General features: G+C 50.4%; 1 long non-coding RNA gene across 3 annotated transcripts in view; it reads left to right on the top strand.

Annotated features, from left to right (window-relative positions):
• The window catches only part of LOC118594686, a 100,165-nt gene that overhangs the window by 12,460 nt on the left and 61,255 nt on the right, over positions 1 to 26,450 (top strand). For all 3 annotated transcript variants that reach the window (XR_004946397.1, XR_004946396.1, XR_004946395.1), the window contains exon 2: positions 1,075 to 1,197. This is a non-coding gene — a long non-coding RNA (uncharacterized LOC118594686). The remainder of the gene's footprint in view (positions 1 to 1,074; positions 1,198 to 26,450) is intronic.

Here is a 26,450-nt window from a genome sequence, read left to right as displayed (position 1 = left end):
TCTGGTGATTTCAAACTATCTAAGTTTGTCTCTACCAAGTTGGGCAGGGAATCATGTTTACTGAGCACCTACTATGTGCCCGAAGCCAGTTTACTTTGCTTCTGATGGACATTATTATTGTACCCCCTGAACAGAGGAGGAACCCGAGAATCAGAAAACCAGACAATTTCCCTTCTCTATTTCTTGGCTTTGAGCCAGCCTTTCTGTGACTCAGATTCTGCTGAGGACAATATCTACTTCCCAGAATTGTCTGGAGCATTGCTTGAGGCAGGATCATCCACATCTGGGACACACCAAGAGTGTGCCCTGTGGTAGTGACTCACAGAGCCCAGGTCCTCAGGCAGAGGCAGACTGTGAGCCACCGAACTGGCCCTCCACCCCCACCCCACATAGGAACTGCTTCCAGGAGAGAGGCTGCATTCTGAGTGTGTGGGGAGTTAGTGGGGTTCTCGGCCCAGTCACAAGGTTCAGAGCAACTTCCCTAATAGTCTTACAGTTGGTACCCATTTTTAAAGCACACCCCACCCCCAGTTCTCCTATCTAGGCTTACAGTCTCTTTCCTCTGAGAGAGGAGGTGAGAGTGATTTCTTATTTAACACACACAAAAGTTCTGTGCAAAGGCTCTGTTAAGACAGGAAGGCCGGTCCTGAAGGCACAGGCCTGTAATCCTGGCTATTTGGGAGACTGAGGCAGCAGGATCACAAGTTTAAGTCCAGTTTGGGTGACATAGAGACACGCTGTCTGAAAATAAAGAGTGGAAAGAGGGTTGGGGATGTAGCTTAGGGGTAGACCCTAGATTCAAACCCCAGTACCACAAAATTGCGGGGGTGGGGGGAAAGGCAGGTTTAGTCACACATTTCCTGCCTCTCTTCAGAAGGAACTTTACTGTCTGTCAAGGGAGCAGAGGAGAAGATGAGGCTGGACTGAGGAGGGGGAGGAGCTGCCTGAAGCCCAGGCTGTACTCTAGGAAGGAACGGGGCCTGAGGGCAGAGGCTTGGCCCTGGGATTGGGAGAGCTAGCAGGCCTTGGCGGATCCAGTGTGCGAGGTTCTCTTTGTCATTCCTTATCTTGTAGGAGATCCCTCTGTCCGAGCCAAGCTTCTGGGCTGGACTTCTCCGCTTATGCCAGGGCCGCTGTGTGTCAATGCTCTTCCCCCATATCAGTAGAGCGGAGAAGCTGAACACACAGGAATTACAGGTATGTGCATTACGCCTGACTCTTGAGACTCTGTTTCCTCACCTGTGAAATCTAAGAAAGTGGAAAAATAATGTAGGTCAACTTGACTCACGAGGAGGAAGAGCTGCTTGGATGCATGACTCACGCAACAGGTAACCAGAGTTCAAGGGCAAATGTCCCGGCTCTGGGAATCCCAACGCACCACATATCCTGATCCCATGCAGCAAAGGACAGGCAGAGGCAGGGCCTTCAGTCAGCAGGGTGATTAAATAATGGTTTAGTGACCCCGAAGTCTATATTCCAGTACTCTGAGATGTTTTTCTTTGTCATGTGTGCGCGCACACACACTTGCTTGTACATGCCATGGTACATCTGTGACAGTCAGAGACAACATGTGGGCGTTGGTTCTTCCCTTCCACCACGTGAGTCTTGGCAGCAAATGTCTTTACCAGCTGAACCACCTTACTGGCCCCTGAGTTTTTATAAAAGGGAAGGGACAAGACACAGCTTCCGAGCAGCTGGCTATGGTCTCTTTGCTTGGTGTCTCAGTTCTAGTTCTGCGAGAGGTTCTGAAGAAGTTGATACCATGGTTGTCACTTGGGAACAATGTGGTGTCCCCGCTCCAGGGTGCAGCCTTACCGTTGGGGGAATGATCTCATTATGGGGTCATCTGTCCTACGAGGCTTGCTGTTGCTAAGGGCTTAGTTTCAGTCCTGTGTCATGAGGATGTTTATTGATCAGTCCCGTTGTTCCTGGAACCCGGGGCAATTGCAGAAGAGAATGACTCAGGAGAAAGAAGATAAGCAATCAGAAGCAGAACCAGAGAAGGCCATGATGGAGCCAGTGAGGTCAGGGTCCAGGGACTTCCTTCAAAAACAAAAGGAGGGGCTGGAGTGATGATTCAGTGGTTGAGAGCACCGGCTGCTCTTCCAGAGGACCCGGCTTCTGTTTCTAGCACCCACAGTCACTAGCAAGTGTCTGTAGCTCCAGTTCCAGGGTATCTGCCGCCCCCTTCTGGCCTCTGAGGACACTGCACACATGTGGTACACAGGCCATATGCAGACAAACACCCACAAACTAAAAATAAATGTGAAACAAGCAAACAAGGAACTGGTCCTGATAGTGCATGCCTGCAATCCCAGCACTTGGGAGGCTGAGGCAGGAGGATTGAGAGTTTGAGGGTGGCCTGGGCTGGGTAGCACCTGCTGTTCCTCTGACATGGCCACTGGCATGAGATCCTGCCTAACAACAAAATGAAACCAAGACAAGTCTTAATGCTCCAAGTCACAATATTAGTTTGTTTTGGGACAGGATCTCCTGTAGCTCAGGCTGGCCTCAAACTCACTAGGTATTTTCAATTTAAGAGGGCATATTAAATTCTGTTTCCCGACTCTACCTGTTGAGGGCTGGGATTATAGGTATGTGCCACCACACCCAGTTTAGGCAATGTGGAGGACTGAGCCAGGCTTTATGCATACTAGGAAAGTATTCTGCCATCTGAGTTATATCCACAGCTGCCACACTGTGTGTGTGTGTGTGTGTGTGTGTGTGTGTGTGTGTGTGTGTGTGTGTATACAGGGCAGGACAATCTCAGGTGTTGTTCCTCAGACCCTGTCCACTGAGACAGGGCCTCTCCCTGGTCTAGAATTTACCAAATAGGCTAGGTTAGTCTGATTGGCCAGTGAGTCCTCCCCCAAGCTCACCTATCTCCATTTTCTAAGTACTATCATTAAAAGTACTTGCCACCATGCCTAGCTTTTATTTTTATTGATTTATTGATTGATTGATTTTTTTTTTTTTTTTGAGACAGAGTTTTCTGTGTAACAGCCCTAGCTATTCAGGAACTCACTCTGTAGACCAGGCTAGACTTGAACTCATAGAGATTCACTTACCTCTGGCTCCTAAGTGCTGAGATTAAAGCTCCACCATGCCAGGCCTTTTTTAAAAAGTAGGTTTTGGGACTAGAACTTGGGTCCTCATACTTTCAAGGCAAGCTCTCATCAAGTCGGGCACTTCCCAGCCCGCAAGTCACTTTTTCAGAGGTTTTAGTGTGTGTGTTGGGGAGGAGGCGGGGAAGGCAGAGGAGACGTACATGTAAACTACTAGGAAGCGCTCAAAATGAAGAAAATAACCCTCTGCCTCAGGGGGCCAGGCTGAGATTGCAGGAGGAATCATAACATTAATGTGACTTTTGTTGTTTGTTTTGCAGAAGTTTTACTTACTAATTAAACTACATTTTTTTTTGTTTTGTTTTGTTTTTTGAGACAGGATTTCTCTGTGTAGTTTTGGAGCCTATTCTGGAACTCACTTGGTAGCCCAGGCTGGCCTCGAACTCACAGAGATCCACCCACGTCTGCCTCCCCGAGTGCTGGGATTAAAGGCGTGCGCCACCACTGCCCGGCTTAAACTACTTTTTTATGAAAACAGGACCAATGGTACACTACTTACAGGGCTGTAAGTACTACAGGACTAGATGAATTCACATATGCAAGGTGCTAGCACCATGGAGCACAGAATTGGACTCCAGGAGGTGTTCAGTGGCCTGTGGTAGATTCACCTGTTCGGAATGCCTGGCATCCTGGGTGCACACCCTTGCTGTGGCCTCAGGGCTTGCCTTAGCCAATGGTGTGCCTGCTTGGCTGCACAGGCTTTCTTGAATTCCTGCCTTCTGCAGAGTATACCTCATGTGGCTTCACCCAACCTCAGAGCCTTGCCCAGCTGGGCCCAAGCCAGACCAACCAAAACCCAGTCAACCAACTGGAAGGAAAGAAATACTTGCTTCGAGGTGGTTTGTGGTACAGTGTTCCTTGAGCAAAAGGTTGAGACATGTAGACCATCAATTACATGCAAGGCCCTTGGCTAAGTACTGAGCATGCAATATCCAGCAAAGCCAGTTACGGTCATTTGAAGACAGGGAAGTGTGGAGGGTGCATTTTGGAGGGGAGGGACCATTTTGGAGGGCCAAGGAAAATTCTGAGTGACCCTTAAGTGGAGATGAATACTCTTTTTTTTTTTTTTTCTGAGACAGGGTTTGTCTTTGTAAACCCCAGCTGTCCTGGAACTCACTATGTTGAATCCCAAGTGCTAGGATTAAAGTCATGTGCCATCACAGCCTGACTCGCTAGTACACTACTACTTTTAATATTTTAATTAGAGACTGGGCTTCACCAAGTTGCCCAGGCTGACTTCAAACTTGCTCTGTAGCCTTTGCAGCCCTTGAACTTGAGACTTTTCTTGCCTCAGCCTCTCAAGCAGCTTCTGAGATCACAGTTGTGTCCCAGCAGGGCCCAGACTCAAGGATACTTTTTTAAGTGGTGCAAAATGATAGAGGCATTTGGGGAGAGACTTTGATACAAAGGACAGGAAGATGTGACTAGATTTATTTTTGAAGTGTCTTTTGGACTGAGGTTGTATGATGCTGGAATTCCTCTTAGTTGGGGTGGTATTAAATAAAACTATTACAACTCTGTGCCTGTGTCTCTCTTACATTGGTGTTTATATTCACGAATGACTTCATGTTCATGAGAGGGCCCCAGTGTCATCTGCAGAATTCCAGGAGTCTTGAAAGCCTAGAGTCTTCCTCATCACCAATGTGTGTGTTTCTAAACCCACACCCATCTCCTGGGCATCATGGGTCTCTCAAACCTGAGCTGGTGGCGCTGGCCTTGTGACTGGTCGAGGCTGAAGGCTGTCCCAGGGCCCCAGGGTCTGAGGTTGGATAATGACACTTCACTGGGGACTGGGAAGAGGTGGGAGGTGCCACAGACCCTGGCATCTGTGAGCTTCGCATCAGTGCAAATCAATGCAAAATTAAAATTCATGATGGTTCCGGGGCACAACTGCAAACAATTTGTTCAGTAAACTTGGCTCTAATTGGCATTTGTAGAATTTCCTGTTAATCAGGCCCCTTGGGCTCTGTGGGACTGGGATGCTCTGTCTCCTCATGACAGGACAGGCAGTGTGGAAGTTGGGGTGAGGGGAAGGAGGCAGGGAGGACGTTCAGATATGAGCATCTGCAGCCACATGCCTGGTTGTGTGATGCTGTGTAGACTCAAGGGCTAGGTTGGGTGTTATCCACAGACAAGTTTTTCCAGGGGGGCCCTCTGTGCCATATTGTGTAGCTTTCTATTAGAGGCAGAGTTGGAGGTGCCTGAGTCTGCCTGGGGCCACTTAGTTAGGGAGCATATGTATGTCTGGGGGTGTAGGCAGGTTAACACAGCAATGCATATCAGGTGGGGCATGTGTACAGAGGACATGGGCGTGCATGTGTCAGAGTACTTGTGTGAGGGCCCACACATTGTGTTGAGGTCCATGCATGGTTTGTGGAGCATTTACGGATCAGCTGAATGGTGTGCGCTTGGAGTCTGAGTTTCAACATGGAGTCTCCAGAGTCCACAATCTTCGGCAACTGGTGAGCCAGCTGGTCCTTAGAGAGTCTCTGCCGGCTGTTTCTGACTGATCATTAAAGTACGGTTGGACCCCCAGTGGCTACAGTGCTGGCTCCCCATGCCCACTACCTTTTCCCTTAGTCTCTCTCATCTATCACCAAGGACTCGAGCCCCAGGCCGAAGGCTTTTCAGGGCTCTGCCATTGAAGATGATCAATGGCCTCAGCTAGGACAAAAACCCACACGGAGAAGTCACGAGCAACAAATGCATAATGAAGTGCCAGCGAAGCATCACATTATGCCTCGTGCAAAGCTGCCCGGCTCATCTGGCTCTTGGTAATGGGATGGAGTGTGAAGCTGGGCGTGGCTATCGCCGTGCTGCTGCCGCCGCCACCGCCGCCACCGCCGCCGCTGTTGATGTTCTGCAGAAAGCAGCCTCAGGGGTAAGGAGAGGCCAGCAGGGCTAAGACAGCTCCAACCAGTCCTGGGGCTCCTGGCTGGTGTCCTTAACTCTTTGCTCACTCTTACAGGGAGGGATCCTGTTCGTGTGCAGCGATGAGGGTCATCTCAGTATGCTGTCGATCCCTGACACACATTGCCTAGAAAAAGGTGTGTGTGTATGTGTGTGTGTGTGTGTGTCTGTCTGCCTGTCTGTCTGTCTGTCCACACAGATAGCTGTGCTGTACATGAGGGGAGGCACTTTGGGCCATGCTCCATGGCCAGCCCAACCTCCTCACAGTCATCATCACAGCTGGAACAGCTCTTGCCCTCATCTGCCCCTTGGAATCGAAGCAGCTGCTGTTTCCCCTGAATTAACCCCTAGGTTCCAGTCCCTCGTTTTCTTGCCAGGGGTCCATGGGCTGGCTGGGCAGGGGTCTCCAAGGACAGCAGCCCCAGCAGGTAAGCTGATGTTACAAAGCCCCAGGCCTATCCCTGGTCCCCAGGAGTTTCTCATCTTTCTGGATTCCTGTGGCTGTGACCACAGGGATTATAGGATTGAGCACCTGACCTTCCTTGTGTGTGACTGTGTCTGTGCACACTTGTGAGGCTAGGGATGGCTGAGAAGCATGGAGGCAGGCAGGGCTGGGGCTGTGCTCTGGATCCCAGCATAGGGCTCCTCTGGTAGCCTGGGAAAGGTCAGAAGAATCTTGATTCGTAGTTGGCAAAGATAGACATTGCCAAGCTGGGAGGCTGGGAGACGCCTCAGGCTTTTCCAGGGCATCCACAGAGAGTCACCCAGGCAGACGGTGTGCAGCACTTCTTTACCGACCCATAGAGCCAAATTCTGGTCTGGAGGGGACCTGAGATCTCTGAAGAAGCTGCTGAGGAGAAAGGAAAGTAAGAGACTTTTAAAGAAGGGGGGGATGAGTTATGCTACAGGGCCTTGAATAACTGTTTCTCTGAGGGTTTAAGGAAGGGATAGGCTTCTTCACATCAAGTGGAGACCCAGGCAAGATGCAGACAAGGAAGCCCGGGACCACCCTCTTTGAGCTGGGCACTCAAAGCTCATAGATCCACTTGACAGCCCCTATCAAACACAAAGACCCTGCCAGGTGGAACAAGATACCAACCACCAAAAGCGGAAGAAGCTGAGGGGGATGTCTCAGTAGATAAAGTACTTCCTGTGTAAACTTAAGGACGTAAATTCGAATCCCCAGCATCCATGTAAAAAGCCGGGACCTCTGGTGCCTATCTTTAGACAGGAGGGTCCCTACGGCTTTCTGGCCAATCTGGTCAAATTAGTGAGCACCAGGTTCAGTGAAAGGACTCTGCCTCAAAAGAGAAGATAGAGAGCGATTGATGTTTAGTGACTGACAACAGCCACTACCTCTGGCTTCTACAAACACATGTGTACATGTACTTGCACACACAAATACATACACACACCACACACACAATCACACAAAGCAGGGGAATACTCAGCTTAGGGGCATCTTCTTGGAGTCGGTGACACCTCAGTGGAGGGCCACATGATTTAGTTTGGCTTATAGTTTTAGAGGGTTGGAGTCCATGGGGTTGGAGCAGAGGAACAGCTGAGAGCTCACATCTTGATCCAAAACCAGGAGGCAGGGAAAATGGCACAAATCTTTTGAAACCTCAAAGTCTACCCCAGGAACACACACCTCCTCCACCAAGGCCATATCTCCTAATCCTTCCCAAACAGTTCCACCCATTGGGAACCAAGTATTCATGGGGGGCTATTCTCATTCAGACCACTACAGGTGAAGTGATTGATTTATAAAAAAAAGTTTAGATTTATTTATTTTTATGTGTCTCACTGTTTTACCTATATGTACATATGTATGTGCACCACATGTCTGATGTCTGTAGAGGTCAGAAGAGGGCATCAGATTCCCTGGAACTGGAGTTATGCATGGTTGTGAACCATAATGTGGATGTTAGAAACTGAACCTGGGTTCTCTGGAAGAGCAGCTCCTAACCACTGAACCCACTCTCTAGACTCATGCTTGATTTTATTTTTTGGCTTTTCAAGGCAGGGTTTCTCTGTGTAGCCCTAGCTGTTCTGGAACTTACTTGGTAACCAAGCTGTCCTCTGCCACCCAAGTGCTAGGATTAGAGGCGTGTGTCACTATGCCTTCAAGTTAAAAAAACAAAACAGGGTGGCGGTGGTGCGCGCCTTTAATCCCAGCACTCGGGAGGCAGAGGCAGGTGGATCTCTGTGAGTTCGAGGCCAGCCTGGTCTACAGAGCGAGATCCAGGACAGGTACCAAAGCCAAACAGAGAAACGTGTCTCAAAAAACCAAACCCAAACCAAACCAAACCAAAACAGGGTTTTATGTAGTGCTGGTTGGCTTAGAACTTGCTGTAGACCAGGCTGGCCTTGAACTTTCGGTGATCCGTTTACTTCTGTTCCCCAAGCACTGGAATTAGCTAGCCACCACTATACCTGTCCTGAAATGCTTTGTCAAAGACCACACACTTGATAAGTGATAGCCAAACTTCACATACACAAGTTGAGCTGCCCATCCAGCCCAGAGCACAGTCTGGGAGGACTGAACCCTTTTCCTTATTTCAGAGCAGCGCAGGTTTTTGAGGCTGATCTTTAGAGGCTGCTGTGGCAGCCTAGACCAGGACTCCGTCCATAAGATGCTGGGGAAATGGGAGGAGGAGGAGGAGGAGGAGGAGGAGAGACCTCAGCCTGTGTTTGCAGAAACTGACACCTACCTGCCCTGTTTTCAGTTGCCTCTTGGTTGAGAAGGGAAAAGCCCCACGTTTTTATGACACCAGCTTGTAATTCTATTTTCTGTTGAAATTCTGGTGAGGGAAAAATAAGAGACATCAGAGAAACCTTCAGAATCTCATTTGGAGAATCCGGGCTGCAGATAAATGAGCCTCCTGCAGAAATGCTACATCAAAGCAAATTTTCTCAGCTGTATTTTCTTTCTTTTAATAGGGCCATTTACTGCATTAATATTCCAGGAAGTCATTTTAATTTCATGTTTATCATCCATTGGGAAAGTTAAACGGATCAATATGTAACCAGTGGCGAATTGGGGGGACTTTGGGAGAGAAGGGGTGCGTTTGGAGGCCTTGATGATTCCACTCCCGGGGAGTCCTTTGGAGGGGAAGGGGGGCAGTAGGGGAAGGGCTGGTGGTATGGAATGGATGGGGAGGGGCAGGGATGAGCAGGGGAATAGTAAGGTGTAATTGTCTGAGAATGCGTTCTAGGATATATTATTGTGCATCGTCTAGCGTGGGCAATGCTCCTGCCTCATGCTTTTTAATCTCCATACAACACATGAAATTGGTATTCTATTCCCATCCTTACCTATGGAGAGACTGAGGCTCCGATCTGTCTCATGCACAAGGTCTTACAGAAGTCTGGCTTGTTCCTTCAATAAGTGTGTGCTAAGCGCTCCGTGCCAGGCATCTGCTTGGTAGCCAGAGATTTGAGGTCAGTGAAGTTAATTTCCCAGCTGGGCATGGTGAGGAACTGCTGTAATCCCAGAACTTAGGCTAGTAGAGGTAGGAGGGTCAGAAGATCAAGGACACCTTTGACTATGTAGTGAGTTCAAGGCCAGCCTGGGCTACACGAGAGCCTGTCTCAACACTTCCTCATCCGAGTTAATTTACCAGAAGCGGAAGGATCCACAGCAGATCTAAGGTCTCTCCTGGTGAGTTGCCTCCTGTGAGGACACAGGTGGTCCCCTGTCACCATAGAGGTTATAGTCAGTTAGCTGAGGGCAGGCTTTTATCAAACACAAAAGGGAAAAGGGACTCTTCCCCGTGGAGGAAGCTTGGGATAGTGGCTTCACCCAGCCCAGTAGGCCAGAGAAGGTCTTCTGGCCATATGGATGCTCTGTTGAGATGACAAGGCAGGGTGGCAGCTGGGAAGAGTGGTGAATAGAACCAGTTCCCAGAGCAAAACAGGGAGGGCTTCAGGAGCAGAGGCCTGGGGCAGAGGCAAGCTGCCGTGGGGTGTCTGAAGGGGAGAGGCTTAGGAAGTGCAGGAAAGCCACAAGGCAGATGTCTGCTCTCAGTCATGGCTCTTCCACGGAGCTTTTCCAGACAGGTCTTCAGGAGTCTAGGAGGTGGAAAGCAGGAAAAAAAACCATCAGAGATTTTCCCTTTTATCTCTCATGTAGTATCAGCTCATCCTGCGGGTTTTGCCTCCATCCTGGGACACACATCCAGAATGTGAGCGTCCCTCACTGCTTCCCTGGACAAGCATCCATCTATTGTCACCTGGATTGCTGCCCACAGCCGTCTAACTCTCCTTTGCTTCTGGGCTGGGCTCCTGACAGTCCATTCTCAATGCCACATCAGAGAGGTACCTTAAAACCACGAACATGGTCATTCCTAAAACCCTCTGAAGCATTGTTGTCTCAGGAAGACGGAAGCTCGGGGTCCTTACAAAGGCCAACAAGCTGCACTCCCCGTTATTTTAAGACTCTTATTTTTATTACTCTTTCCTATGACCTCCTGGGTGTGGCCCAGCTCAGGACCTTTGCACTTACTTGGACCTCTATTCCCCTCTTTCACTTCCATCTTTCTTAGACTGTCTTGTTTTAATTGCCATCTTTCCCGTCAACAATTCCTCTCCTCGGCTGCTTGATTGTGCTCCATTGTATTCATCACCTGTAGGTGTTTTAGTTGCTTTTGTATTGCGTGACAAAACGCCATGGTCAAGGCAACTTACAGAAGAAAGCATTTAATGGTGGCTTACAGTTTCAGAGCGTGTGTCCATGACCATCTTGGTAGGGAGCATGGCGGCAGGCAGGCAGGCAGGCAGGCAGGCTTGATGCTGGAGCAGTTGCTGGGAGCTTACATCTGATTCACAGGAGGCACAGGTGGGGGGAGAGGAGAGGAGAGAGAGAGAGACAGAGACAGAGAGAGACAGACAGAGAGACAGAGCAGTAACTGGAAACGGTGTGGGCTTTTGAAACCTCCAAGTCCACCCCCAGCGACACAGCTCATCCAACAAGGCCACACCTCCTAACCTAATTCTTCCCAAACAGTTCCACCACCTGGGGACCAAGCATTTAAATCTATGAGCCTACAGGACCATCCTCATCAAAACCACTACAGTTGGGTCCTAATGTACTTATTTATCTTGCTCGTGGTCACACAGACGGGGATTTTGGCCCTGTTGTTCTGTGTCGTCATTGAATCATCTAAGAGGGATCACTGCCAAGGGGAATATTAAGTCTTTACATCAAGTTAAAACTTCTTCTTTCTTTATTTTTATTGTAAGAATGTTTTGCCTGCTTGTATGTCTGTTTGACATGTGCATGCCTGGTCCCTGTAGAGGTTAGAAGAGGGCATCAGATCCCCTGGAACAAGTGTTCCAGACAGCTGTGAGCCAGTGTATGGGTGCTGGGAATGGACCTGGGTCCTCTGCAAGAGCAGCCAGTGCTCTTAACCTCTGAGTCATCTCTCCAGCCCTAGAACTGTTTTTGAGACAGGGGTCTCATGTATTCCAGGCTGGCCTCAGATTCACTGAGGATACAGGTGAGGATGAGCTTGAACTTACTTCCCTGTCTCCACCTGCAAAGGGCTAGGATTACAGATGTCCGTCCACAACTGGTTTATGCGGTACTAGAATCAAACCCAGAGCTTCATGCATGCTAGCCAAGCCCTCTACCAACTGAGCGGCATCCCCAGCCTGAAGGAATACTACTTTTTTTTTTTTTTTTAAAGATTTATATTTATTACAAATACAGTGTTCTGTCTACATGCCAGAAGAGGGCACTAGATCTCATTATAGATAGTTTTGAGCTACCATGTGGTTGCTGGGGATTGAACTCAGGACCTCTGGAAGAACAGCCAGTGCTCTTAACCACTGAACCATCTCTCCAGCCTAGGAATACTACTTCTATTTGAAATTAACTTTTGTTGTTGTTTGTTTCATTGAGTCCTGACGGCAGCCCTCCATAGCAACAACTGTTATTGGCTCCATTTTCTAGGTGAGGCAGCTGAGGTTCCAGGAGGCAGTGTAGAGTTGGGCATCATCCAAACCTCAGAGGACACAAACCGGTCCTAGCTGGCCTAGAGTGCTAGCCTCTGCATATCCCAGGTGTGGGAGAGTAGGTGCATTTCTATCCTGGCTGTGCCTCAGTGTCCACATTGGCAGGATGGGAGCAATAGCTGTTTTGACCACCTGGGCTATTGGAGCTTTCAGTGGGAGGTTCCTGGGCAGGCTTGTGTCTGGGTTATGTGGCTGGCTCAGGGTCAGCTGTTGTTACCAGACTTGATGCTGCTGCCTGAGTCGTGGGTCTTGGGCTTTTCCCTCTCCAGGGTCTCCATCACATTTCCACAGGGACTTCAGGCCAGCCAGGGGCTCTGCCTCCCATGGCTGCGGCCAGGCTTGTCCAGTCACATTTGTTGAGGTGGAATTTAATTTCTCCCTAAGCCGAGAGTCTTCTGCCCCTTCTTGCCCTCTCTCTTGCTCTCATCAGCTGGAAAATGAGCTCTGGGAGCTTTCCCCCTGGTCCAGAAAAGCAAGGTGAAGAATTTCATTAACAATCAAGAGGACATAATCAACATTCTAATAATTCCAGATCCACACTCCCTCTTTTGTAGCCCCCCCCCCAAAGCACCCTGGCCCCCAACTCCATGCTGTTCCCGGCTCTCCTAGACATTCTCACCTTGACAAAGAAATCTCATTTCCTTTCCAGTCAAATTTGCTTTGTTATTAGATTCAGGACCTTACCTTCTGGCGTGATGTTGAAAGATGTTCTTCCCACTTCCCAGACTTCTGCCTCAGAAGGACGCAAGTGTTACCAAGGGAGTCCCCAGAGGCTGGCTTCTTCATACCTCCTGCATGGTTTTGCGGTGCATGCATGGCATATGTCTCCTTGAGGGACCCTGGAATCTTGGCCCCTTGGCCAGAGAAGTGGGACTTCTCTTGATTGGGACAGACGGTGCTCTGGTGATTTTCCTGGACTGAAGAATGTTCTAGAACAACGAAGAGCCTTTTCGAGTGTCAGATACATTCTCCAGCCATTGGGATGTAGACGTAGGCTACGTCATTTTCTGGCTATTTAACTTTGGATACTAAAGCTTTCTGAGCCCGTGTATGGTGAGGACCTTCTTGCTGGGGGCACTCAATAAGTATGGACATTGCCTGGTAAAAGAGACACATACAGCAGACAGAGCCAAACTGGCCTTTGTGTCAGACCCACTCTGCAGACAACTCATCAATCCTTGACCCTGTAAACACATGAATGGAGGCACGGCTCAGAGTTAGGGCACTGAGTTAGCATGTGAGAGGTTCTGTGTTTGACTCCTAATATTTGAAAACACACACACACACACACACACACACACACACACACACACACTCACACTCACACTCACACTCACACAGAGAGACAGAGATTTTTAAAAATCCATCACTGGGTTCATCATTCATTAACACAGAGCCTTCATGATCTAATTCCCTCTAAAAGGTCTCACATCCTAACCCTTCACACAGGGAGTTAAGCCTTGGCATGAATTTTGTCGGGGACAATCTTGTTCATGGCACCAAATGGCTTCTTTGCTTATCCAATGAGGATATTTGCAAAACCCCTCTCCTCTCTAAGACCCCTGGGGCATGCAATGAGGGAGTGCTCGGAGAGTGCCTGGCACGGAGTGGGCACAGCGGTTCTGCTAGCAGCTGCCGAATTGCCCCGAGCACAGTAGCAATGCTTGGCCCTTGAATCGGGTAGCAGGGTGATGGCTTTCCTTTTCCTGCTTTGTCCTTCTCTCATGCACTTAGCAGACAGTTATTGGGTTTGTTTATTTTTATTATTTATTCGTTTTTGGTGTTTTGAGACAGGGTTTCTCTGTGTAGCCCTGGCTATCCTGGAACTCCCTCTGTAGACCAGACTGGCCTCAAACTCTCATAGCTCCACCTGCCTTTGCTTCCCAGTGTTGGAAGTAAATGAATGCACCACCACTGCCCGGCAGTTTTGTTCGTTTTTAAAGTATCAAGAAAATTTTACTTAAAGCAAAGTAATAGAAAAGATCAGAATATACTGCAAGAAACATCAGGCCGTGTGAGTGAAGACACTCAATGGCCTGTCTGGTATTTTGTTTGTTGGTTTGTTTGTTTGTTTTGAGACTTATGTAGTCCAGTGTAGGTTTTGAACTCCTGATCATCCTCCTGCCTCCATCTCCCAAGTGCCAGGATCACAGACAGGTGATTTGCAGCTCATTGTTGGGTTCTCACAGATCCAGATCCAGGGTAGCTGTTAGACAGGCATTTGACAGTGCAGTGCAGTACAGTGGCCAGCAAAGTTCCAGGGTTTTAAGAACCCTCAGCCCATCCAAGTTGGTGGCGCATACCTTTAATCCCAGCTCTCAGGAAGAAGAGGCAGGTATCCTCACTCTGTGAGTTCAAGGCCAGCCTGGTCTACAGTTTGAGTTCCAGGACAGCCAGGGCTACACAGAGAAACCCTGTCTCAAAACAACAACCAACCAACCAAACAAATAAACACAACAACAAAAAAGTAAACCCTGAAGCGGTACCTCCAAGGGTGGTCAGAGGCTCCTCGCATGTGGCGTTAACTTCCAAGTAGAGACATGATGAACTAATGGTGCACTGTGCAAAGCCTGGAGGGAGAGAACAGGTAGACCCCGAGGGCCCAGCACTCCAGGGTGACCCGGATGTGGGGTGTCCCTATGCACTACTAGCAATACTAGTGAGGATGCTGTAGTCAGGTACTGAGGTCAGACTGGCCTTGCGTTCTACAGGAGGGCTTTGATTCTCACTCTGAGGACAGGGAAAGGCACAGAAGGACATCAAGAAGAGCAGTGACTGGAGTTTCCTTGCAGCTTCACTGGTGTGGCTGCAGTGCAGGGGCTGGATGGCAGTGGGAGGATGGGAGAAGAAGGACAGTGAGGAGGATGCTGTAGAGTTGACAACAATGGACAGATGCTTTCCAGAGAACTCACAGGTAGAGCTACAGCCTGGTGATAGCTACTTGGAGTCTGATGACGGCACCCACCCCTGTGGGACGCTGTCTCTCTGAGCCAAGTGTGGGACCCAAGGCTGCTGGAGCCGCTGAACTCCAGTCTCTGTGGCTCGGGCAGAGATGAACCTTTAGTGGACAAGAGTGTTGCTGTGCCAAGTGTCGTGAAGTGGCTCTCCCGCCTGGAGCTTCACCCAGGCATGAAAGGCAGCTCTGGAAGGGCAGATGGCTCTGTGTTGTCTCCCCCAAGCCATCTCCAGCCTCCCTCCAACGGAGGGTCTCTATAGCAGGTCTTTCTCTGTGCCTGTGTGCACACGGTCGAGTCAGGAACTGTGGGAGAAGAGAGAAGGAGAACCAGAGGAGTCCCGCTTCCCTTTCTAATGGGGACATAAGGGGCTCTTCCCACTTGTGGGGGAGGAAGGACAGATGGTTGGGAGTCTGCATGAAGGTCTCCCGCCTTCACCCCTCTGGCCCCCAATCCTTCCTCCATATGGCATTGTATCATGCTCCTGTCCCAGTACTTCCTATGGCTCTTCCGTGCCCTCTGGATGAAGTGCAGATCCTCAAACAGGGCCTTAGCCCGCCTCCAGCCTCTACACTGGTCACCCCTGTCTTCCTCGGCCTCTCTCCGATGCTGGTCCCTCTGCTTGGAGCAGGTTCCTTGTCTAGCCCCGGCACCTTACCCTTGAGTAAACCGACAAGGCCTCCTCACTCCTTTCTAGGAAGCTTTCTCAGGCCATACCTCTCAGCTAGAAAAAGTTCCTCTTCTGGCTTCCCACGGGCCACTGCTGGCCATGCCATCCTCCGGCCTGTCTGTGATTTCTCTAGCCTAGCCCTGGTGACTGTTCTGCGGCTGGGAAGGCAAGACTTTGCCTCGCTGACATGCACAGTTACCTGGCACCATGCCCAGCATTCAGAAGATATTGGTGGTGGAAACCCCAGGACATATCAAAATGTCAATCATTCCTGCTAGAAGCAGGTTAGACAGAGCAGAAGTATCCCCTCCCCCCTCGTACTTTTAAGGCTCAGGCAGTGAGGAAAAGCACCCAGGACTCTCACTCCAGGCTCTTGTCCTCCCATGATACAAGGAAGCCTAGGCCAAAAAAGGGAGAGGAAGATGCCATGAAAATCCCACAGCAGCAGGGCATGAGATGTGTGTCAGCGTGGAGATGTGTTCTGTATTTGATAGGCCAGGGAGCCTCGCTTATGGTCAGAGCCCTTGACCACCCCTCAGTAGAGAATGCAGATCATTGGAGGAGCCTACCCAGGGCTTGGGGTGAGAGTGTTGGGGAACCAAGCTAGCTGGGTGCTAAATTAGAGCTCAATGTCATCTCAAACCCCCATGGAAGCTGAGAGCTGACACCCAGGGGGTATGGGAGACATCAGGGATTCAATCACAGGCTAATAGCCTCCCAGCCCGAGATGCAATTAGGGGCTGGTTCCCAGGGGCTTGCAGGCAGTGGGAAGGACAGTTTCTAGTTTGGAGTTGAAGGTGGGGGCCACCTCTTGAGTCCTGAGTCCTCAGAGAGGCCAGGGTGAGGGTACAGGAGAGGGGAGGAGGCTCCAAAGAGAAGCAAGGATGAGAATGTAGATGAACAGTGCTCAGAGGCTCTGGACCCACCAGAGCTCAGTAAACACTCTCACCAGGGATGGCTCAGGGAGAGCCATCACATGCTGGGTACTAACTCTGGCCTCAGACTTCCACAGGCTCCAGTTCCAGCCTGTCCACTAACCAGATCCATACCTCCATCCTCAAACATGGAGCACTGATTGGGTTTATCACCTGTAACAGAACCAACACATGTCCTTTCCCAAGCAGGGGCAGGAGGAATGAGATGGGGCTTGGGCTTCCAGTTCTGCCTAAACATTGCTGCCTCCAGTGGGTCTCCCAATCACGACCTCGATCTCAGCCATCTCTCTGACATTTCACCCCAGAGACTAAAGATTGCACTTTCTGAAGCTCAGAGGTTCTATAGGGGCCTTACAGCCCCAGGCTGCAGGAGACAAAAGTCTGTAGAGTTTTCTTTTCTGTTTTTGATTTTTCAAGACAGGGTTTCTCTGCAACTCACTTTGTAGATCATACTGGCCTTGAACTCACAGAGATCTGCCTGCCTCTCCCAAGTGCTGAGATTAAAGGAGTGTACCACCGTGCCCGGCTGAGTTTTCTTTCTTTCTTTTTTCTTTCTTTTTTTTTTTCTGAGACAGGGTTTCTCTGTGTAGCTTTGCACCTTTCCTGGAACTTGCTTTGTAGCGCAGGCTGGCCTCGAACTCACAGAGATCCACCTGCCTCTGCCTCCCGAGTGCTGGGATTAAAGGTGTGCACCACCACCACCTGGCGAGTTTTCTTTCCTTTTTTTTTTTTTTTTTTTTTATTAAAGTGTGTGTGTGTGTGTGTGCATGTGCACATGCTTGTGTGTGTGAGTGTGTGTGTGTGTGTGTGTGTGTGTATGTGTGTTTGCAGATCTGTGTGGGTGTCCATGGAGACCAGAAGAGGGCATCAGATCCCCAGGAGCTGTAGTTACAGAAGGTTGGGAGCTGCCCCACATGGGAGCTGGGGACCCGAACTTCCACCCTCTGCAAGAACAGCAAGCATTCTTAACCACTGAGCCTTCCCGCCAGACCCAGAGCTTTCTGCAGAGCCTCAAGCAGGGCCCATGGGAACAAGGGACCGTTGTCCAAAGACACTTTGACACCATGCTTCTGTGAGGAGTTAAGGACTTACTGGGCCACTTCATGACAAGCAGGAGGAGCTTGGGAGGGAGGAGCTAGCTCATTATACCTGGCTTTTGCTGAGCACTTTATATCAGTCACACAAGCCCAGGAGAAGGGTGCGGGTATCCCAGTTTCACAAAAGGTTCAATAGGTGATGTGCTGATCCAAGGATGCCTGGCTAGGGAGTAACAGCCCTAGGATGCAGGCTTAGGTTTCCCAGAGCCTGGGCTCTGAGGAGGAGGCCCCATGGCTGGGCTTGGGGGAGTTTAGGAATTGTTTTTATTCTCACAGTCCTGCAAGATCTCCTCCATAGTTGCAGGATCAGAAGAAATATGAAAATCAGACCAGGCTACATGAGTACAGTGTCATTGGCTGGGCCTTAGGTGTGGATGCTTCCACGCCCAGGTTCTAGGCCTAGGTTTCAGACTCTGCTTCCTCCTCACCTCTCCGCCTCTCACCAAGTCTGGGTGCTTTGAGATAAAGAGCTGGCAGAACCCCAGCATGTTGAAGTGGCTGCTCTGGGGTACCTAGAAACCTGGATTTCCTAGACCCTGTATGACTAGCCAGCATGGCCTCACCCAAAGTGTCTCCGCTGTAGCTGTCCCAGAAAGCAGAAATCAGGGGCCTCCTGCTTCCCAGCAGAGGGGCTGATCTGGTCACCCTCCCACCTCTATGGTAGGCTTGGGGAGAGGGAACCACACCCCATCACTCCATCCTGGTAGCAGCCTGGGCTGTTGTGGGCCCAGGTTCAAAGTCCAGCTCTGCTCCTCCCCAGCCCTGTAGCCAGAGTCCCATTTGCCCTGTCCATCAAATGGGACTGACAGGATCTACCTCTGTGGAGACTTTAAAAAGCCATTTGTGGGGCAAGAACAGGCACCAAGCGAACGCTTGCCCCTGTTCCACTTTAGCAACTGAAATTGGCACGTTTAAACTTTTAAAATTTAGTATTATATTTGCACTTAGGTATCCGGTATTTGTGTGTATGTGGGTGTGTGGGTGCATGTGTACCATGATGCTCTCCCACGGTGGTCAGAGGACAACTTCAGGAATTGGTGCCTTTCTACCATGGCTTTTTAACAGAGTCATCCGCAGACCCCTCTTTAGAGTGCACAGAGGGAGGACAGTTGTGAAGTCTACCTGAGGCGGAGCATGTGCGGAGCGTGTGCACAGTGCTGGCTCTCACAGCTGTGACATGGAAACAGGCGTGTTGTCCCTGTTCTTAAGTTCCTGGCACGGGAGAAGGAGGGGGGCTCTGAGGGTTTAGAACCCACAGTTAGTTAAAACAGGGAGCCAGGGGCTGCTAGCTCAAGGTCATCCAGAGTCAGGGGAGCTGGAAGAACCAGACTCTAACCCAGTCGGCCTGTGATTTGGCTTTCAATGTCAGGAGGTGCTGGTCCCTGGAGAGAGGAGTTCCTGGTAAGGGGACACTTTGTTCTCAGCAACTCCCTTTAGCTCCTAGAACAGTGCCTGACACATAGGAGGTGCCCAGCTAAGGAGTCAGTGAATGAACGAATGAATGAATGAATGAATGAATGAGTGAGTGGTGAATGAATGAACAGACTGGCAAAAAGACAAGTGTTCTTCCAGGACAAGAGAGTGTCTGTGGGACACAGATCACTGATCACCTTGATCTCAGGGTGACTGCACTGAGCAATTTATGGTCAGGACGCCTTCCCAGGGATGAAGTCTTCTCCTTCAGATGGCAGTGTGGGGGAGGGGAGGGGAGGCTCCATCCCAGAAGAAGCTGCTTTCTGAGGCATGGAAGTTAGATGGCTAGTAAGCTGTGAGAGGGCTGAGGAACGGGGGGGTGGGGGGGGGGGGGGGGGAGGGGTGGGATGGGGGGGGCAGGGATGGCTGCCCTGACTGTGGGGCGAGAAACGTCTGTCTTTCTGTGTGTGTCGGGGAGATGGAGAAGTGTGTGAGGTTGATGTGCTTGAGGGAGCCCCGAATCACGCTTGCTCAGAGCCTGGGACACCTGGGGGCCTCTGTTGGCAAAGGCCACCTCCTGTTCCTTAGAGGCCTGGCAAACTCAGCACTGGCTGTTCTGGATACTGTTGCCATAGAGATGTGGAGCCATGCTCCTCTGAGAGTGTTAAGCCATGGGGCGTGGCCTGCCCTCAGCATGGTTTGAAGCTGAGGGTGGAGGTGGGAGGTGTTTGGGGCAGCAGAAGGATCTGATGAGACACTGTGCAACATCACAGCCATGAGCACATATGATGTGGCATTAGACATATGACACCGGCATTAGAATCTGCAGTTCTGGACTTGATCCCAATTTCTAACTGGGAGCCCTGGACCAGAAATATGACATCACTTAGCCTCAGTTCCCTCATCTGTAAAATGGGTTTGATAGTATTCTCTTTTTTTATTTGTTTGTTTGTTTGTTTGTTTTTTGAGACAGGGTGTCCCTGTGTAGTTTTGGAGCCTGTCCTGGAACTCACTCTAGCCCAAGCTGGCCTCGAACTCACAGCAATCCTCCTGCCTCTGCCTCCCGAGGGCTGAGATTAAAGGCGTGTGCCACCACCACTTGGCGATAGTGTTCTTTATTCTAGCTGCTGTGGCAGTCCTGTGAGCCAGTCTAGGTAAAGCACTGTGTGGAGAGGCATGGCAAAGCCTCCACAAGTAATTGGTGCCAGGGCAGGGCTTCTGCAGGAGTCTGCCCCACAGAACAACCCTGTGTCTGGGCCTGCATTTGGACACTGGTGCAGAGGTTGGGGATTGGTTGAGTTCCTTCCACAGACAGAGGAGACCAGAAGTCAGGAGTTATGTCATCCTTTGAACATGGGCCTGGAGGCTCTGCCGCAGGCATATCTGAAAAATAAATAATAACAACTTGAATAATTCACAGAATCCGTGTGAATAATTCACCATGGCCTCCCAAGCACCAGGCGATTAGTCACCGCAGACCCAGGCTCCGGTCCTGTCTACCTCTGGCTGCCCCGAGGGCCCTGGGGAATGCAGCCTGGCCACAGGGGCAGGAGGTAGAGGACATGCAGGGACACTTGGAGAGCCCTCTGGGGGCTGCAGTGTCCTGGGTTGCAACAGTGAAATAGAGAGGTCTGTGGGTTCTTTTCAGTCTTGGGGAAACAGAGGGGGCTGACCTAGAATCCCTGAGTGAGTGGGGTCCCTTCAGCTGGCCGTGGCAAATTGCCTTTCCTCTCGGGGCTTTATTTTGGAGGCCCAAAGCCTCTCGTTGTTATTATATTGGCCTCATCAGCCCTGATTGTCCAGTCCTAAAGAGCTCCACCTCCACAGGGAAGCCAAGCCACACACCTCTTAGCTTTGCAATAAATGCTGAGGAGTCCACACAGGCCTAATGGGAGTCAAAACAAGGTGGTATCTCTCTGGAGCTCAGGCAGACCTCTGACTTGGACAAATGAAATGGCTCAACTGTTTCGGGTCTCTGTTTCCTCCTCTGTAAAATGGGGATGAAGAAACAGCTAGCTCATAACGTTATTATTGTTCTGTGGATGAAATGGCGTCATGACCATAAATTGCTCAGTACAATCCCTGGCACACAGTAAGTGCTAAACAACAGTAAGCTGTTACAGATACTCATTATCTTTCCAAAGATAGTGTGCTGGAGACTTGGGGGGAGGAAGGAGGCTGCTCACGAACTGCAGATGTTCATGTAGAACATGATCTGCAGGCCCAAGAGATGGGCACAGACTGCTGGCCAGCCCTAGGGAGGGCTGGTGAGGGTGCCTCCAAGCTCTTCCCACTAGGGGCTCCACACAAAATACCTGGTCCCTTGTTTATTCCCTCCTGAGCACCTGCCACAGCTGTAATTATCTCTTGGTTATTTGTTCACCTTTTGATTATCTGCCCTTCCTTCTGAATTGTGAGCTCCTGGGGAAAGGGTCCTGCCTGTCATAGTCATCGTCTCCCCAGGGAATACCTTAGACTATCTCTGGCACATAGTAGGTGCTTAGTAAATAGTCAGTGGTTGAATGAAAGAATTGGCCCATCAAGTGGGATGTGATTGTGAAGGGCTGCTGGTGGGTCAGAAGCAATAGCCAGAGAAGGCACGCAGCTCAGAGAAGGGTTGGTGGGTCTGGGGCCAACCTCTGCCAGACTGACTGCTGGTGATCCTGCTTGGCCGGGCCAACACCCTCTCCTCCTCCTTTCCTTCCCTCTCAGGTGAGCTTTCCTGAGACTGATACACAGTGAACTTAATGGTGGCACAGGCTGGCAGAGCCTGCCCCAGTAATGATCTAATCGCTTGTTTAGAATTTCCCGTGGCATTAATGATTATCCCCCAGAACAGGGGAAATAATTGGCTGCATTCTTGTGGTGGAGGTGCTCCCCTGTTAGCTGGAAACTGAGCCTGGTCTGTATTCTCCCTCTCTCACCTGCCTGCCACTCATCAGGGGATGGCGATAAATGGGTTCCTGTGTGCAGAGGAGTTGGGAGGCCACCTGGGAGAGCAGGGCTTGGCTGGGGGAAGACACTGCAGAGAGAAGGGTGACTGAGAACTCAGACTTAGAAACCGAGAACGAGAGAAGGACGCTTGGAGATTGTTCTTAGGCCGAGGAGTTCCAGTCTCAATTCATCGCTTCCATTTCTCCCCAGTTACCTCAAGTCTCATTTGCAAAAGCTTTGCGCGGTTGTGTCCTCCTGTATGTGCACAATCGAGCATCTCTAGGACAGCGGTTTTCAACTCTGCACCTGACCAGCCAGCAGGAGCAGCAGGAGCTGGGCTGGGCTGGGCTTTGAATGCAACCACCCCTCACCCCCTTTTCCCCCAGTTCTGCCAAATTACAAACCCCTGAGGGTGGAGCCTTGAACTCCCCAAGCCTCCCAGGTGATTCTGGTGTTCAAGTTTGCGAAGCCATGCTGTAATGTATGTGTGCCACGTCATGGGAAGGGGTACACATACCTGTGTTGTGCGTGGGCATGGGAGTATCTGAGACTTGGGACCTTCATTCGAAGCAAGAAAGCTGCAGCAGTGGACGTTAGAAAGGCCCAGGCAGAAGTCGGGCCCTCAGATGCCCCAGCATGCTGCTGCCGGAGGATAGCTCAGGTCAGCTTCTTCCAATAGCCATTTGTTCCTGGGTGCCCATAAGACCCTTGTGTGGGGTGCCTAGGGGTATGAGGAAGACTACTGCCCTTGCCCAGGGATGGTGGACAAGATCTGCCTCAGCCTTGACATCCTAACCTTGAACATACAGAAGGGACTGTATGTTGGCCCCAGTGGTCAAGGGACTTGCAGGTTCCCGCCCCTCTTCATTGCTGGTGCCTTGGAACCAGTGAGTTTTCAGGTAGTAGGAGGACTGGTCAGGAATAGGGCAACATAGACCGTTTCTGAGAAGGCCACAGACAACTTGGGCCTGTGTGTCTTTCAGAGAGTGAGAGGGGCTGAGATAAGAGAGACTTAGATGCTCTGCGGGTGACTGTGAAGTGGGAGGGTGCTGGGTGCTGCATGTGAGAGGGAAGGAGGAGTCTGGGGAAGGAGGAGGAGGAGGAGGAGGAGGAGGGGGAGGAGGGGGAGGAAATTGGCTAAGTGGACAGGAAAACCAGGGATGCAGGTGGGTATCAGGGAAGGAGAGGGGAAGAGGATGGGGAAAGGGGAGAGACAAAGGGAAAGGCGAGGAGGCTGAGGCAGGAGGATGGGAGGGATGAGCCACAGCATCTGTGGGATGTTAGTGGGAGGGGGTCATGGAGTGGGGGTGCAGATCCCCAGTGGGAAGGGCATGGGGGCCTGTCTCATGTCTTTGGTTTACTAGACATAAGAGGCCCTGGCCTGAAATCCACAAGTCTGGATTAGGCGAGAAAGAGAGCTGCGGATTGAATTTTGTATAATAAATATATAAATATAACACATAAATGGAAGGAATATGAACCATTAGGAAGGAAAGATGGTCTTGTCCCCCTCCCCAGGAAAGTTCAGAGGAGGCTGCTGACCCAGGGCAGGAATCAGATCTCTTGTCAGCCTTGGCCAGAGCAGCTCGGCTGTGCGTGTGCAGCAGTCAGGGCACAGGTGTCTAGCTGGGCCACGTGCCTCAGTGCTCTGCCCTAAATGAGACATCTTCACCAACCTGCCACCCAGTCACACACACACACACCCCCATCCCTGATCCCCACGGCTGAGGGGACATTTCAGAAGATGATAGGAAGGAGGAGTGAAAGAATGTAAGAGCTGGGGGGTGGAGGAGAGCTGTGAGAGCCTGTCTTCTGGGCACAGCCTGGCTATTGCTCCCATCAGGTGTGGTTGTCTGCATGAGACCTGTACAAGATCAAGCCAGCCAAGCCGTTCTTCTCTGAATGTAAGGCCACTGGTAAGTCCCTTATACTCTAGGGGTGGCCCCATACCTATGCACATATGGGCAGCATTAATGGGACTTAGTGGGTTAGCAAAAAGAAAGATATGATGTTAGGAGGCTGTATGTTGGAGGTAACGGGGGGGGGGGGCTGAAGGATGGGATGAAGAGTGTATGTGATGTCTCATTGATACATACATGAATGTCTCAAAGAGTAAAAAATAAAGAAAGAAAAAAGTAAGAAAAAAAATAAATGAGATAAAGACCAACCCACCCACAAAGCTTTCCGCTGACTATGGCGGCTCATACTTGTCATCCTAGAACTTTGGAGGCTAAACCAGGAACTGCCTGGAGTTGAGCCCAGCCAGGGCTCTACAGTTAGGTTCTGTCTCAACATACACCACATATAAAAAGTCAACTCCAAAAAACTCCATAAAAAACCATTACATTAATTAAAACAAATCAACAAAACTGAGGGCTGCAAAGAAAATACCAGAATGTCTTAGGGTTTCTACTGTTGCTACACAACACCATGACCAAAGGGCAAGTTGGAGCAGAGAGGGTCTATTCGGCTCCCACTTGCACAGCACTGTTCAAAGGAAGTCAGGACAGGAACTCAAACAGGGCAGGAACCTGGAGGCAGGAGCTGATGCAGAGGCCATGGAGGGGTGCAGCCTACTGACTTACTCCCCATGACTTGCTCAGCCTACTTTCTTATAGAACCCAGGACCACCAGCCCAGGAACGGCACCACAATGGGCCAGGCCCTCCCCTGTCGATAACTAAGAAAAAATGATTCTATGAGACATCTTCTCAAGTAAGTTTCCCTCCTTTCAGAGAATTCTAGTTTGTATGACAAGTTGACATAAGACCAGCCAGCACAGAGAACAAGGCCCAGTTGTGGTAGCTCACATCTATAATCCTAGAACTTGGGAAATAGACGCAGGGAGACCTAGAGCTCAAGGTCATCCTCAGGTACATAGTGAGTTTGAGGCTAGCCTGGGCTACAGAAGATCTTGTCTCAAATAAACAGTGCACGGGGCCAGGGAGATGATGCAGGGAGAAAAAGCTGCTGCCAACTGATGATTTGAGGACTTGTATTCACTCCACGGGAACCATATAGTTGAGAAAACCAGCTTCCCCAAGGTGTTCTCTGCTCTCCACTTGGACACCATGGCATGGGTGCTCACACACATATATGTAGCCAGACCCTGGTGGTGCACACCTTTAATTCCAACACTCAGGTAAGAAGAGGAGGATCTCTGTGAGTTCCAGGCCAGCCTGTTCTACAGAGCGAGTTCTAGGAAAGCCAAGGCTACACAGGGAAAACCTGTCTTGGAAACAAACGAAACAAAACACCCCCAAACCAAACACCATGAATGCATATACAATCTTACCTGTCTACCTATCTATCCTACACAAATTAACCTAGGCAAGTGAGCAAGTCCCCATGGCAAGTTACCCAGCCCTCCTAGTGGGCCAGCTGAGTGTGGGCCTGGGAGGAGGCAAGAATTCTGGCAGTGAATAGCCTGGGACTGAGACCAAGTGTCTTCCACGTTTCCTTGCTTGAGGCATCTGGGATCTATTAAAGTGAGACCATGGCAGTCCCCCACAGGATGTTGACCTCCCGCTTCTAGGCCCAACGCCCCCAGCATCTCTCACTTCCTTTAATTACCATTGGGGACCTGCCATCCGTTAACTTTGCACAGCTCTTCCTGAACTCCTTTCTATTTTTAGCTGGGAAGACCCCATGTGGGTAACAAATTCCAGAAGGTGGACAGCAGCTGTTAAATCAGGACCCCGCCTCTAGAAGTCCTCAGCTAAGGCATTCTAGCTTGGGAAGGGTCTTCTTTGTGCTGAGGTTTCCTTATAGGATCTTAGGTGGTGACAGACAGACGGACAGACAGACAGACATACACAGACACACAGACACAGACACAGACACACACACACACACACACACACACACACACACACACACACACACACACACACACACACACACACACACACGGACAGGGGTATTCTGAGCTTTAGAGTTAGAGAGGGGAGGCCTAAATCAGGGCTCCCCTCCTGCTTAGCCCTGTGACACATAGGTTTCTGTCCGGTGTTTCCATCTGCACAATGGATAGAGATCTCATTCCCTGTTAGAGATGGCCGGGACGTGGTGACATAATGTAGTAAGCTGTCTGCAGCCACTCCCAGCACACTGAGACAGCTGTGTGGAGTGGCCACTCCGTACCAGGCACTGTCCCAGGTGTGGGAGGGGGAGCAGCCACGGAGAAGGGAGACCCCGGTTCTCAAGGAGCTGCATTGCAGGGGTGCAGGGAGATGCCACAGGCCAGTGTGCAGATCAGCACAGTGACTCTGAAGAGTGATGTAAGCTCAGAGGGTCCTGAGAAGATGATGGCGCACCAGGGAGGCCCGCTCTCTTGAAGTGACATTTAAGAAGAGAGGCAGCCAGGAAAATGGGGTTTCGGGAGGAATTTCCTTTGAG

Source organism: Onychomys torridus, chromosome 13 (genome assembly GCF_903995425.1).
Source record: "Onychomys torridus chromosome 13, mOncTor1.1, whole genome shotgun sequence".
NCBI classification, from domain to species: domain Eukaryota; kingdom Metazoa; phylum Chordata; class Mammalia; order Rodentia; family Cricetidae; genus Onychomys; species Onychomys torridus.
Note: the sequence above shows the minus strand (reverse complement) of the source record. Positions and strands in the feature narration are given on the sequence as shown.